Source organism: Lathyrus oleraceus, chromosome 5 (assembly GCF_024323335.1).
Source record: "Lathyrus oleraceus cultivar Zhongwan6 chromosome 5, CAAS_Psat_ZW6_1.0, whole genome shotgun sequence".
Classification (NCBI taxonomy): Eukaryota; Viridiplantae; Streptophyta; class Magnoliopsida; order Fabales; family Fabaceae; genus Lathyrus; species Lathyrus oleraceus.
The window spans coordinates 171,236,369-171,250,555 of record NC_066583.1 but is presented as its reverse complement, the minus strand read 5'-3'; the positions used below and the strand labels follow the sequence as shown (position 1 = coordinate 171,250,555).

Below are 14,187 nucleotides of genomic sequence, written 5' to 3'. Positions count from 1 at the left end.
AATACGAAGCATTAAGATTCGATACTCACGCGAATGTTAAACCTAAACCTATGTCTAGAGTTTAACGTCTAACAAATGATTATCCTAGATCTATATTTGAAGAGTATTACCCAATAACGGTTCAAATCAATAGATAAACAAGTAAACAATGATAACATCGATATATATTTGTGAATAGATTATACATAACGCCATGATTAATAAAAATGCATAATATAAAAATGAACTTACATACAATCCCAACAAGAAAAAGATTAAAAAGAGAAGAATGAAGATGAACAAACATCCACTGTGATTTTCCAATGGTAGAGGCAAATCCAACTCCGGATCTTCAAGAAGCATCCTAACTTGTTGTTTTTAAAGTATTTATCTCTTCCTAACTAAAAAATGGTGGTGATGAAATTGGGGTTAAAATTTCCCCAAAACCATCCCCAAAAAATCTGATTTGGTCCTATTTAAACAAAATAGAGATTTTACTATCTTGCCCGACAAGTGGGGTCTCGCCTGGAGACCATCACTTAAAGTGCCATCCACCTGGCTCAAACGCAACAAATTGTCATTGGAAGATATATACCTTCGCTCGATGAACTCATCCTCGCCCGACGATCTCAAGTTTGCTAAATCTCGTCCGGCGATCATGACAAGATTTTACCTCTGCCCAAAGTCTGGAAGGCCTCGCCCCGAGCTCGCCAAAGCTCGCAGGGCGAGCTCGCTTTTTGCTCACCCGACGAGCATGCTTTATTTTCAACATTTTGCTTTGCTCATAATTTCTTGGTTTTATGCCTTTATTATTTGGTTTCCTGCATAGTTAGCATACACATCAATGATACCAAAGCCAAATTCAATATATATATATATATATATATATATATATATATATATATATATATATATATATATATATATATATATATATATATATATAACATTTTATAAAAAATCGGGGAAATTAATCATTGAAATCGCAAACTAGAGTTAAAAAATACTAAGTTTTTATGTACAAAAATAGTCAAAATTTGAACTTATCACCCACCCACATCAAGCATTGATTTATTATTTTTATAAAATATATAAAATATTATTTGAGTGGTTAATGTAGCTCAAACAATATATATGTAAGTTAAACTCAACGATTGTAATATTTTGGTTTAAGATTTATTTTCTCTCAGTAGTATTTTTTTTTTATATTTTCTCATAATATAAATAAATTGTTGACATTAATAAATTAAAATTTTTAAAAAATATAGAAATATAAATTTAAATAAATTAAAAGTAAGTTGACCCAGTTTTAGTATATAAATTTTGGAATTATAAAAGTATATAAAAACTCCTTTTATTAAAAATAGGTCTTTGAATTGACCAAAGTCTTTATTGGTTCAAAAAAGTCTCCTTATTATATTAAAAAATGTATCTCTTTTATAATTTAATATTTAAATGTTTTAAGTTCTTAGAAAAATGTATATTTAATAGTTTTCAATTCCTTAATAATAAAAAGTTTAAATATTAGTTTTGTAAAAAGTTTCTATTTATAAAATTATGAATCTTTTTAATATTTATTTGTCTTTTTGAAGAATTAAAAATAAATATTCTACATTATATGTAAATTAATTTAATATGAATTACTCCCTCCGTTCCTTTATAAGTGTCACTTTTTTGTAAAAAAATTGTTTCTTTTTAATTGTCATTTGTAAAGTTCAAGGTAATATTAATTGCAATTTTGTCAAAATTACCCTTAGATAATGATTGCAGAGAGAGAAAAAGTAAAGTGAATGTAATAAATAATTAAGGGTATTATAGGTAAAAGAAGAATTATTGTTTGAAAAGTAACAATAATGATTAGCTTCCTTGATATGTGTAAAAAGTCAAAAAATGACACTTAAAAAGGAACAGAGAGAGTAGTTTGGTAAGAACTAAAATAAAAAGGTTCTAAAGTAAAAGGCGGTATAACTTCAAAGATTACCTTTTTTTTTTATAAAATTGAAACAATACTGTAATATATTTACAAAGTCAAAACCATGTTTAGACAAATATTTTCCAACTTTCCTCTTTATGATTTTTTATAAGCTTCTCTTTGAATTAAATATATAGATATTTGTTTTATGGAGCATTTAAAAATATATTATACAATATTTTCCAAATAGGTTAGACTAAAGGAATTTCAATTTTTACATATTATATCTTAAAACATACATCACACTTTATAGAAAAATACAATTGTAACGATCCTATATACGGCTTTTCAAAAATTGGAATTGTCTATTTATATAATTATATAATTAATAAATAATATAAAAACACACATTTTTAAAATAGTAATATTAATTAGTAATTGATATTAAAAATTTCATGTAATAGAAATGATCATTTTTTTAACAAAATTGAGAAATTTTCTACTCGATTCTAGTTTTTATCACACGATTGTCCTCATCCCACAAATCCTTAATGTAACACCCTTAGTCATATGTTTGAAATAACAACTACTAACATTAATATCTAGTACGGGATACATCAATATAAATATTTGAAAATAAATCTGATTAAAATTTTTATTAGCGATACAACAGACGACTAATATAGAAGGTCTTCTGCACAATGGAGATACAATCCATTAGGTCTTCACTGCCAAACTCTCTTTGTTGCGAGTCTAATTTGAATACTTGTGTACCTGGAAAATGATTCAACAACATGGGATGAGATACTAATCTCAATGGATTCCCGATCTAAATCATTTAATCACTCTCTATCCTTCTACCTAGTTAAGACATACTTGAAATATTCCATCAGGGTATCTCACATCCATTCACTACTAAAAAATATATCTTTGGCAACACCATTTTCCTACGGCTATTTTGTCAACCGTAGTAATGTCTCATTTTTATGCGCCTGATTTTTTTTATTAAAAAACTTTTCATCACGTTTCATAATAACAACCGTGACCATATATTAAGAGTGACAAGCTTCGAATCCCAACATCAATATTTTCCCATTTTTTCTATAAAAAGAATGTGTCCCTACTGATATTGTTAAATAAAAATTGAAAAACATTTAACTACTGTTGTTTATATCAACCGTGGTTATATGTGCCATATTTCACTATTGTTGGTATTTGCAACCGTGGTGAAATTCTTTCCTAGAAAATTAAAATATAACATGTTCTTTATTTCCTTCATAACACATGTCATAGCGAACCATATGACAACGACAGTGAAATCTTCACCATCTTCATTTATTTCTTCGAACATCCAATTCACCATCTTCATTCATTTCTTGGAATGAAAATCATTTCTTGGTCTCTTCCTCCTCTTCGAAGTACACTATGTTACCTTTCTGTATTCATTGTTCATTGTTCATTTCTTGGTCTCTCACGTTGTGGTGAGGTTTTCCTTTATGCGGTGTGAATTTTTGTTTTATTGCAATTTGATTACTTTGGGTTTCAATTTTATTCAGATATTATGATGTTCTTGTTGTTATAAGGCTATGTGACGTTGTCCTATGTCATGTTCTCGCACTGTGGTCTTTTTGCTGTTATAAAGCTATGTTTTTATTTTTATTTTGTTGTTATAACTCTATTACAAATGAAGAAAGAAATGTGGTTATGAATATGCTTTACATTTTGGTGTTCCAAATGAAATTGTTGGGTTGTTGATTGATGTCATAAATTGTAGGGGTTGGTTATGAATATGCTTTAGATTTTGATGTTGTTAAATGTTATATTATTGTGATAAATATATTAGTATGCATATAACTATATTAGTATGTTGTGTGTGTAGCATTAGTGTGCCATTCACATTAGTCTTTTGATATAAATTTCAGAATTTGTAATGGATCATAGTTGGATGAAAGTTGATATATTAGGTCCTGTGTATGAGAAAAGAGTTCTTCAATTCTTTGAATTTGTGGCATGGAGAAGTGGATAAAAATCGCCTATGTTGAATTCTTAATTGAATTTGTAATGGTCTATTTTATTGTACTTGTGTATATTGCGGGAACATCAAAAACATTTAAACGAAGAAATATTACATCACCCATGTTGTGATGGAATATGTCAAAATTATACAACATCGACGCGGCATGGAGAAGTGGGTAAAAATCTAAATGTGATGTCACAAATGCATAAATTTGATGAAGATATGGATGATCGACTAGAAGATATGATCTGTGATATTGGAGAATCATCTTTTATGAAAACTCATATTTATGATACTTTATGCAGTGATAAGGATGCACCTTTATATAAAGGGTGCATAAGTTTTACACGATTGCTTGCGTTGTTAAAATTGTTTAATATGAAGGAAAAAATGGATGGTCAGATAAAAGTTTCACGGAATTGCTTGATTTGTTGAAACAACTACTACCAGAAGATAACAATTTGTCGGATCGTTGTTATGAGACCAAGAAAATATTGTGTCCAATGGGTTTAGTATATCAAAATACATGTATGCCCTAATGATTGCATATTATACAGGAAAAATTATAAAAATTTGGATCAATGTCCAAAATATGGTGAGTCGCGCTACAAGGTGAAGGACAACAATGGTGATGACATTGACAATATTAGCAAGAAGTGTCCTCATGCTAAAGTGTGAGATATTGAATCAAACTCTAGTATGGTCGAATGGTAGCTTCTTGGTTCGATATTCGAAAGGACCTTAGCATGTCGTCAAAGTCTATTCACATGTTGTAGTCGAAGTATGATAGGATTGTTAGCATGTCGAACTGGATCTGTTTGTTATGCCAAATTATTTAAGTTAACTTGTTCTCTAAGTTAGCTTGTGTGTAAAATTCCATTAGGTTAGTTTGTTAGTTTTCTTATAAATAGCATACTAGTCTCTCATCATTGAATAACGAAAATCCTAATTAGGGTGAGAGAGGTTATTTGCTATTCTGTAACACTTGTAATCTTGTTTCAAAGAGAAAGTAAAGAATAACAGTTTATAACCAATTTCTTTGTGTTCTTATTATTTTTCTTCCTTTATACCCTTGCGAGTTTCTTACCGATTAAGAAACCAATTATACTTTGTAATTCCGACATCGTTTTCACAACAAACTGGTGCGGTGAGCGTGGAAAAGATGCCGTCAACAAAGTATGAGATTGAAAAGTTCACCGGAGTGAATCATTTTGGTATGTGGAGCTTGAAGATGAAAGCCATATTGGTTCAACAGGGTTGTTTAAAAGTGTTGAAGGGAGCCGCAACCATGGACGCTATGTTAAAGGATAAAGAAAAATTGATTATGCAGTTGATAAAGCTGCATGAAGAAATCTAGTTTGTTTCCTTCATGTTATAGAGTTTGATCCAAGATGGAGATTTGTGAGATATTGGATCAAACTGTAGTATGGTCGAAGGGTAGCTTCTTGGTTCGACAATTCGATAGGACCTTAGTATGCCGTCAAAGTCTGTTCACATGATGTCATATAAGTATGCTAGGATTGTTAGCATGTCGAATTGTTCTTGTTTATTATGCTTAATTGTTTAAGTTAGCTTGTTCTCTAAGTTAGCTTGTGTAATGGGCTTGTGTGTAAAAGCCCATTAGGTTAATGTGTTAGTTTTCTTATAAATAACATATTAGTCTCCAATCGTTGAGTAAGATAAATCCTAATTAGGGTGAGAGAGGTTATTTTCTATTCTGTAACACTTGTAATCTTGTTTTAAAGAGAAAGTAAAGAATATCACTTTATAACCAATTTCATTGTGTTCTTATTGTTTTTCTTCCTTTATACCCTTGTGGGTTCTTACCGATCAAGAAACCAATTATACTTTGTAATTTCGACATCGTTTTCACAACATAACGTATTATGTCACTTTCCTATAATTTCAAGGTTCAAGAGACTTATTGCTAATGCGAATGACACAAAGATATTAGATGGCGTGAAGATGAATGAAAATGTGATGGAAACATTTACCATGTAGCTGATTCTTTGCAATGAAAGAAAATTGATTCATTGTTTCTAGATTATGGTCTTGAGCCAAGAAACCTTAGGCTTGAGCTTGCCACTGATGGAATGAACCCCTTTGGTAATCTAAGTACTAACCATTCTTCGTGGCTTGTTCTTCTCACAATTTACAACCTATCTTCTTGGTTGTGCATGAAGCGCAAGTATATATTGTTAAATATGATGATTTATGGAACAAAACAATATTGAAATGACATAGATGTTTATCTAAGTCCATTAATTGAAGATTTAAGACTTCTGCAGGAGGAAGGTGTTGACGCTGACGAAGCATATTCGGGTGAAAAGTTTATGGTGCGTGCAATTTTTTTTGCACAATCAACAAATTTCCTGCATATGGTAATTTGGATGGGTACAGTGTCAAAGGACATAAATCGTGTCCTATATGTGAATCTAATACATGTTTTTACCAATTTGAGTTTATAAAAAAGACTGTTTACCTTCAACATTGGAAATTTCTAAAACCCAATCATCGTTATCGTAGATTGCTGAAGGCTTATAACGGAGATCACAAGTTTGAAATCTCTTCTAAATCTTATTGGTATCTTTTGGAAGAATAAAAAAGGCTCTGTTGAGAGAAATATTTGAAAAAAATAGTCGTTGTTCCATGATCTTCCATATTGGCCTAGCCTCGATGTAATACATTGTCTTGATGTGATGCATATGGAGAAAAATGTGTGTGATAGTTTGATAGGAACACTTCTAAACATTTCAGGCAAGACTAAAGATAGTAAGAATTCCCATTTAGATATGATGGAGATGGGTATACGACAATAGTTAGCTCTAGAAGATAGAAGAAAAAGAACTTATTTGCCTCCGCCATGTGACACTCTATCTAAAAAGAAAAATAAAAGTTTTTGCTAGTGTTTGCATGGTATCAAAGTTCCCCAAGGTTACTTATCAAATATCAAGAAACTTGTATCAATGAAAGATCTCAAGTTAATTGACTTAAAATCTCATGATTGTCATGTCTTTATGCAACAACTTCTACTAACACTACTAGAATATGCCATTTTAGCCTCCTAGTTTAGAGTCGGCCACCGACATGGACACTATTAGTGTCGACTAAACCTACGTTAATAGATTCTATTTAGGTACATTTTCTAACTATTTTTTTAATTAGCCTCGGTCTTTCTGACTCTAAATATTCTATTATCTTTAAATAATATTTAATTAATTTATTTAGACTCGGCCTGACCGACTCTATTTAGTAGCATTATTTTTAATTACTATTTATTTACTTAGAGTCCGCTAAGCCGAGTCTACTTACTTTATTAACTTTAAATTATATTTAGTTCCATTAATTAGAGTTCTATTTAGTCACATACTTCTTTTAATTCTATTTTTTTATTTAAATCAATTATTAAGAGTCGGCCTGGCCGAATCTATTTAATAACATATACTTATTTATTTATTTAGAGTCTATATATTGTATTTTAAACATTTTATTTATTATCTAGAGTCTACTTTGACCGATGCTATTTAATAACATACACTTTTTGTTATTTATTTATTTAGTTAAGTTAAAGTCTATATATTTTATTTTTAAGTACTTTATTTATTATCTAGAGTCCATTTGGCCGACTCTAGAGAATTTGCCATTTCGGAAAAAATAAATTACACAATAGTTTATTGTAAAAATAATAGAAATGTTGGGCCAATTGAGGGATTAAACTTGTGACTCTTTGATAGCCCAATACGTTGCATAGCATAACTAATCACTATAACACAACAATTTTGTTGAAATATTTGGCGAATAAGTATTTATATTTAAAAATAGTTTTGTTAATTTCTATTTTCCCTCATTTCACTCTTTATTTTTCCTCGCTGTATTTCACTTTCCATGCCTTTCATTTCACAACAATATGCATGGAACTTATCTCTTTCCCCCTAATCTCTCTCCTTTTTCTCTAATCCGTGAATCACTTTTTCTCTAAGCCGTGAATCGAGTTGAACCGAAATCCCAAATCGTGAATCAATTGAAGAAGCCATTTTCTTTCGAGCCCTTTCCATGGAGTTCAATGATTTCTAATTCATCAAAGTTAATTTATTTGTTTCAAAGAATCCATTTTAATTTCCATGGAGTTCTGGTTCTTATGTATGAGATAGTGATATATTTTGAGTTTTCTAAATGTAGGTTTTCAAGAACTCCCGACTTAGTGGATGCAGGAAGCAACTTTTCTTTGCAAGTAGATTGTTGTTTCCAAATATGTTTAAAGTCTCCTTTAAGTTTGAAACCATGATCGACTGATTGTTGTTTCCTAATATTTTTAAAGTCTCCTTTCCAAGTAGGTCCAATGTTTAAAGTTGGTTTTTCTGAATGTAGGTTTCCAAGACTGTTCAGCTTACTTAGTGGAGGTAGGAAGCAATTGTTAAATGCAAGTTAATTGTTTTTTCCAAGTAAGTTTAAAGTCATATTTAAGTTTGAAATTTAGATAATAAACAAATAGGTTGTTTAAGGTTATGAAAAATGAACTAACTTTCAGTCCCCACATACCCTGGATTTAGGCTTACATTCTTTTCTAGTAGCAAACTTTTCATATTTCTTTATTGATGAGAAATATAGTCATGAGGGTATACTCTGTATGTTTTGTTTATGATGTACTGTTGTCACAAATGGGGCTCTTAATTAGTTGAAATTATTTGTTTCCGTGTTTTCATTTTTGATAGTGATCATAACGCAAGTTGCTGTTATCTCACATATTTCAGTTTGCTTTCAGTTTTATCTCGTTGTAATATTACTTATGTGTCTTAATTCTTGTTGTCATAGATTTATATCAAAGAATAAAGACTAGTGAAGCAATATGTCATCCGGACTTTTTCAAAGACAACTATTTATCAAGGTTAGTCACTAATAGTCTTGACCTTCACTATACTTTGCTGTTGTTGAATCCTTACAATTTATTTAAAATTTTATGGAACCAAATCAATGATTTGGTGAGTTGTATGTTAATTTGGAACCAAACTGAAACCGTTAGTAATTGATACGTAAATGTTTTGTTCATAGTGATTTGTTAATGTTGATGCTAAAAAATAATATAGTAAAACCCATGAGAACTGAGATTATTTAGTTTTATGTGTAGAGCTCCTACTGTTGAAACAACAACGTTGTTACTTATTACTGCATGTTTTTCTCTCATGGCTATCACAAAATTTCTTGTTTGCAGTCATCTTTTACTTGTTGGTTCTTGTTCCCACTACTGTTACGATGATGAGATGATAGATACCAAGTAACAAAAATGTGTGCAACAAGAAACCGATTATGTTGAGGAATCCGAATCTGTTTGCATACACCTACATGTTTGGTGTCTTACATGTTTCGGTGTCCGAAACTGACACATGTAATTAAATTCAATTAATTCATTCATTTTCAAACTTTTATTAATGTCGACTTGTCCAAGTCAATCTCACTTCATCATGGGATGTGTTAGTTTATAATTTTTTATGGTTTGTATAGACTTAAATTAAGTCTATTTTGAAAACTCATGTCAGAAACTGTTTGTTTGTTGCATCCTAATCAATTTCGTTTTCCTAAATGCTTCAGTAAAGAATAAGTAAGTTTTGAGTTTGAATGCCCTACGAGGAAAAAAATCGTTAACTGCAAAAAAATTTGCATAATAAAACTCATGTCTGTGAGATTTTGACACCATGATAGATTATCCAAAATATGTAAATTATTGGCATTCTTTGCAAGTGATGAGGCTGTGAGTTGGTCAACCTGAATTAAACCAAAATGTGACAGAAAGTCAAAATTAATCAATATAAACATAACTTAGCAGAAAGATTAACAACAACCTCAAATGGCTGAGTAATAAACATGAGCCGATTGAGTGTGTTTTCTAAGTTGAAACCAAAAAATAATATAAGAGTCCTATGTGTAGAGCTCATACTGTTGTTGATCCTTTAAGGACTCCTTTTGTGTGTTGTGCATGTGTTTGTCATGAACCCTCTGTTAATTTGGAACCGAATCGAACCGTTAGTAATTTTCAAATCGTTTTCTCATCCGCACATATTTGAAATCCATTTTTTTTGCCGTCCTCGACATACTCTATCGTCCTCTGTGGCGTATTCAACACTTTTTTTTGTAGTTTTTGGGGTTAGCATGGATGTGGAGAATGCGGATTTTTGGTGTGTGGTAAGAGTTACTCATACCTTGACCGTTGTAATCATTCTTACAAGCACGTCTCTTATTTGGGTGATTGCTTATGGATTTCTTGTATTTTGTTTAGGTTGTAATTTCAAATAAAAGTTTTCATACCATACATTTTATCTTAAGATTGTGCTTGAACTTATTTTAGAAATCATATATTTGTATTCTCATTAGATGAAGATTGATTTTGTACTCTTAGTAGAATAAATTAATCTCGAATGTGATTATTTTTTGTGTATGTTTTTTGGGACTTGATCTTGAATGTATTCCGAGTTATTAGGGGTTGTTTTTGTTGTAGCTATGACTACTTTATTTTGCATTTTCAATCAACTTTACAATATTAGGAAGGTTGTATGACTTTTTGAAATTACAAATGTAAGTGGTTTTTAATTGTATGACTTTTTTCTACAATTTTACACGCTCTATCTAAACATATGTATGTTATGTTTACTAAAGCTTCTTGTATACAATTTTACATGCTCTATCTAATTTATAGATGGTTAGTCAGTTGGCTATTTGAATTTGTTTTTATTGTTGGAAATCTCCCAAAACCTATAGAGAATTTTAATCAATTTTGATGAACAAGATTGTTATTACCCACACAATAGCAATGAGAAGAGAAGAACAATGGAGAAAGAAAGAGTGTAAAGAACGATGAAGGAGAAAAGAGATTAAATTCTGTAGAGTTTCTCTCTGCCCACAAATTGTGGAAAACTTCTTATTCACTTTGCAACTGCAAAATACTATGAATACAATGTTATGAATGCTCTATTCACTTCATTACAAAAATAAGGGTTACTCCCTCTATTTATAGATTTAGGTTAACTTGGACCTCAAGCCAAAACCTAAAACTATAAAAGCCCAAAATAGCTAACACTACTAAAATAGGTCTAAGTCGAAATCCCGTGTGAAGCAACATGCTTCAACACTTCAACACTAACACAACTCAACACATTAGGTGGTTCAACACTTCCTTATTCTGTCGAGCAACCTGCTTCGACACAAGGAATTACAATTCAACACACCACCTAATTCATTGTGTCTAAGCTATCTACATTCATCATAGGTCTTAGTCTTCTGAACACTTCAACCTGCATTCCTTTTGTCATGATGTCTGCAATCTGATTCTCAGTTCTACAGTGTTCCACATTCATCTTCCCATATGCTACCTGCTGATAACGCGAAATTATATCACATTTTAAGACTTAATTTAATTAGATTATATTATCATTTACTTTAATTTATTCCATTTTATCAGATATTATGCAGTATTTCTCTTCTATTTTATCAGGTACCCATTTTGAAGCAAAAGTGAAAAAGGGAAGAAAAGGAGGTGTAAAAAGGAACAAAAAGGAGAGAAAAGGAACCAAATGCCAAAGCCCAGCCCAAAGCGCACAAGTCATCAACGCTGTGCCTGTGACGGACGTCACAGGGTGCGTGACGAGCGTCACGCAAAACAGACTTGTGACGGACGTCACACATAGCGTGACGAGCGTCACACAACTCCACTACCTTTTTGGCGCAAGTATCGCCCTCAGAAAGACTTGAAGAATAACGTTAAGGAGTTGGTCTCCTATATGCACGCCGTGGATATAGCCACGCTGAAGAATGGGAGAAACGGAATGCAGTTACCAAGGCTATTATAAATAGCCATCTCACAAACCAAAAAAAACACACAGTTTTTGCACGCTCAGTTTTGCGGAAGCTCTGCCAAATTTACTTTTCACGCCTTTGCCTATTTTCTTCCTTTCCAGCATCGTTCACTTTATTTATTTTATTTTGCAAGCTTTATTTTCTTTTTCCCTTGCAATTTATTTTCCCCCGTTCTTAGCTTTTAGATATTTTTCGCGTAGTAGTTTCTACACCGGAAACTACTGTGCAACTTTATACCGGATTTAACCTTACGTTATATTCGAGTTTTTTATTTCCTTGATTTATTTTACTGTTTAATTGAAGAATCCAAGAACAAATCCTACCGGCTTGTGGTGGAGTGTTCAAGACCATTGTATTACGCATTCAGGTTCTTTAATCGTTATTTAATTTTTAATGTTTTATTCTACTGTTTATTTACATTGCCTGCCTGAAATGAGTCTGTGTATGCATGATAATAATTATTATTTAGTTAGCATGTCTGGCTAATTTGCCTAGGTATCGGTATGTAAAGTAAGCAGAAAGAGGGGTCAAGACTCAGTCGGTCTATTCAAACTTAAAATTAGAATCAATCTTTTTATGGTCTTAACTTACAGGTTTAATAACAAGATTTTTTACAAAAGTAAAAGACATAAAGAAGTTGAAACCAACAGAGCGAGAGTTTGAGGTTTTAACTGGACAGTGTAAGTTAGTCATTAAGTCTATCTCAGGGCGAGAGCAAGTTTTAGAATTAATTAAATTCTGACCTTTTTCCAAAAAGTATTTTTAAAAATTGAATGTGAGGACGAGAGTTAAGCATTTAGATTTAATTGTATAACCTAAGTCAACAGAGCGAGAGTTTGAGATAAGGGTGTTTAAAACGGTCAGTATTTTCTTAAAAAGAGTTTCTGCAACTTTATTGTTTTCAAAATATGATTTTTGACTTAATTATAAGTGACAGCTACATTAATATAAGATCATGGTTTCTTCAACAGAGCGAGAGTTTGAGATAAAACCTTTAACCAATAAAGTTAATCGAAACGATTTATTTTAAAACAGAGAGACCGACAAGGAATTGATTCCCTAGTTTTGACGAACCACATACCGATATCCGTTTTATTGATATTCAACCTAGATATTAGTTTAGCTCTTAGTTTTTCCCCAAACAATCAAACATCTTCACCTTAGATTTACGTAGTAACTTTAGATAACGGTATATCGATTCATAAGTCCCTGTGGGATCGATATCTTTTAAAACTACGCGATAGAACTGTGCACTTGCAGTTTGTATCCCATTCTCGACTCACCCAGTCGAGCGATCAAGTTTTTGGCGCCGTTGCCGGGGACTTTTATTCAATCGATATCGTAACTCTTCCGTTACGCTGTAGAGACTAAGGTTTCTTTTTCCTTCTATTCTTTCTTTCGTTGATTTGTATGCCACGCACTCGCTCTCAAGGCGAACCGCTCTATTTACGAATCAACGATATCGAACTATATCTCCGAGTCTTACGACGAATTCGGGAATATCGTGCTGAAAACAATCTCCCTCCTATAAACCTTCCTGATATCAAAAACATTTTTTCTTCTTTAACCGAGATGGCAGAACCAGCTCGTGCTCTTAGAGATTACGCCGCTCCATCGCAAGATGAACCGCATTCAAGTATTGCTCCGCCCGCAATCGAAGCAAACAACTTTGAACTTAAACCTTCGCTGTTGCAGGCTGTGCAACAGAACCAATTCTCTGGAAATCTTACCGAGGATCCAAACCTTCACTTATCCGTATTTGTTCAATATGCTGATACTGTTAAAGCTAATGGTGTCACTTCAGAGGCAATCCGACTTCGTCTTTTTCCTTTCTCATTAAGAGATAGCGCTAGAAGATGGCTTCAATCTCTCCCTTCCAACTCAGTCACCACATGGAACGAGTTGAAGAAAGTTTTTCTTGCCCGATATTTTCCGCCAAGCAAAACAGCTATGTTAAGGGCCCAGATAAACGGATTTAAACAGAAAGACAACGAGTCTCTTTTCGAAGCATGGGAAAGATACAAAGACATGATGAGACTTTGCCCACACCATGGTTTGGAAGACTGGTTAGTAATTCACACATTTTATAATGGTCTCTTATACAATACAAGGTTAACAATAGACGCCGCTGCAGGTGGTGCACTAATGAACAAACCTTATGCTGACGCTTACCAGCTTATCGAGAGCATGGCCCAAAACCACTATCAGTGGGGAACCGAACGAACAACAGTGGAAAAACCTCAACCGAAAACTGGCATGTACGAGATAAGTGACCTTGATCACGTTAATGCAAAAGTGGATGCTTTGGTCCAGAAAATTGAAAGTTTAAACGTATCACCACCAACCGCCGTGGTTGCTATAACTCAGAATTGCGAGGTCTGTGGAATCCAAGGCCACACTCCTGCGGAATGTCAACTCTTGACTGGAATCCAAA

General features: G+C 32.3%; 1 long non-coding RNA gene and 1 pseudogene across 1 annotated transcript; one reads left to right on the top strand and one right to left on the bottom strand.

The window, feature by feature from the left end:
* The first annotated feature begins 8,237 nt into the window (after nt 1-8,237).
* Nucleotides 8,238-9,356, top strand: LOC127081131 (uncharacterized). Its single transcript, XR_007788061.1, has 3 exons — nt 8,238-8,350; nt 8,721-8,793; nt 9,118-9,356. It is a non-coding gene; the product is annotated as an uncharacterized LOC127081131 (long non-coding RNA).
* Nucleotides 9,357-13,710: 4,354 nt separating this feature from the next.
* Nucleotides 13,711-13,810, bottom strand: LOC127089151 (uncharacterized; annotated as a pseudogene).
* Between the last annotated feature and the right edge of the window lie 377 nt (nt 13,811-14,187).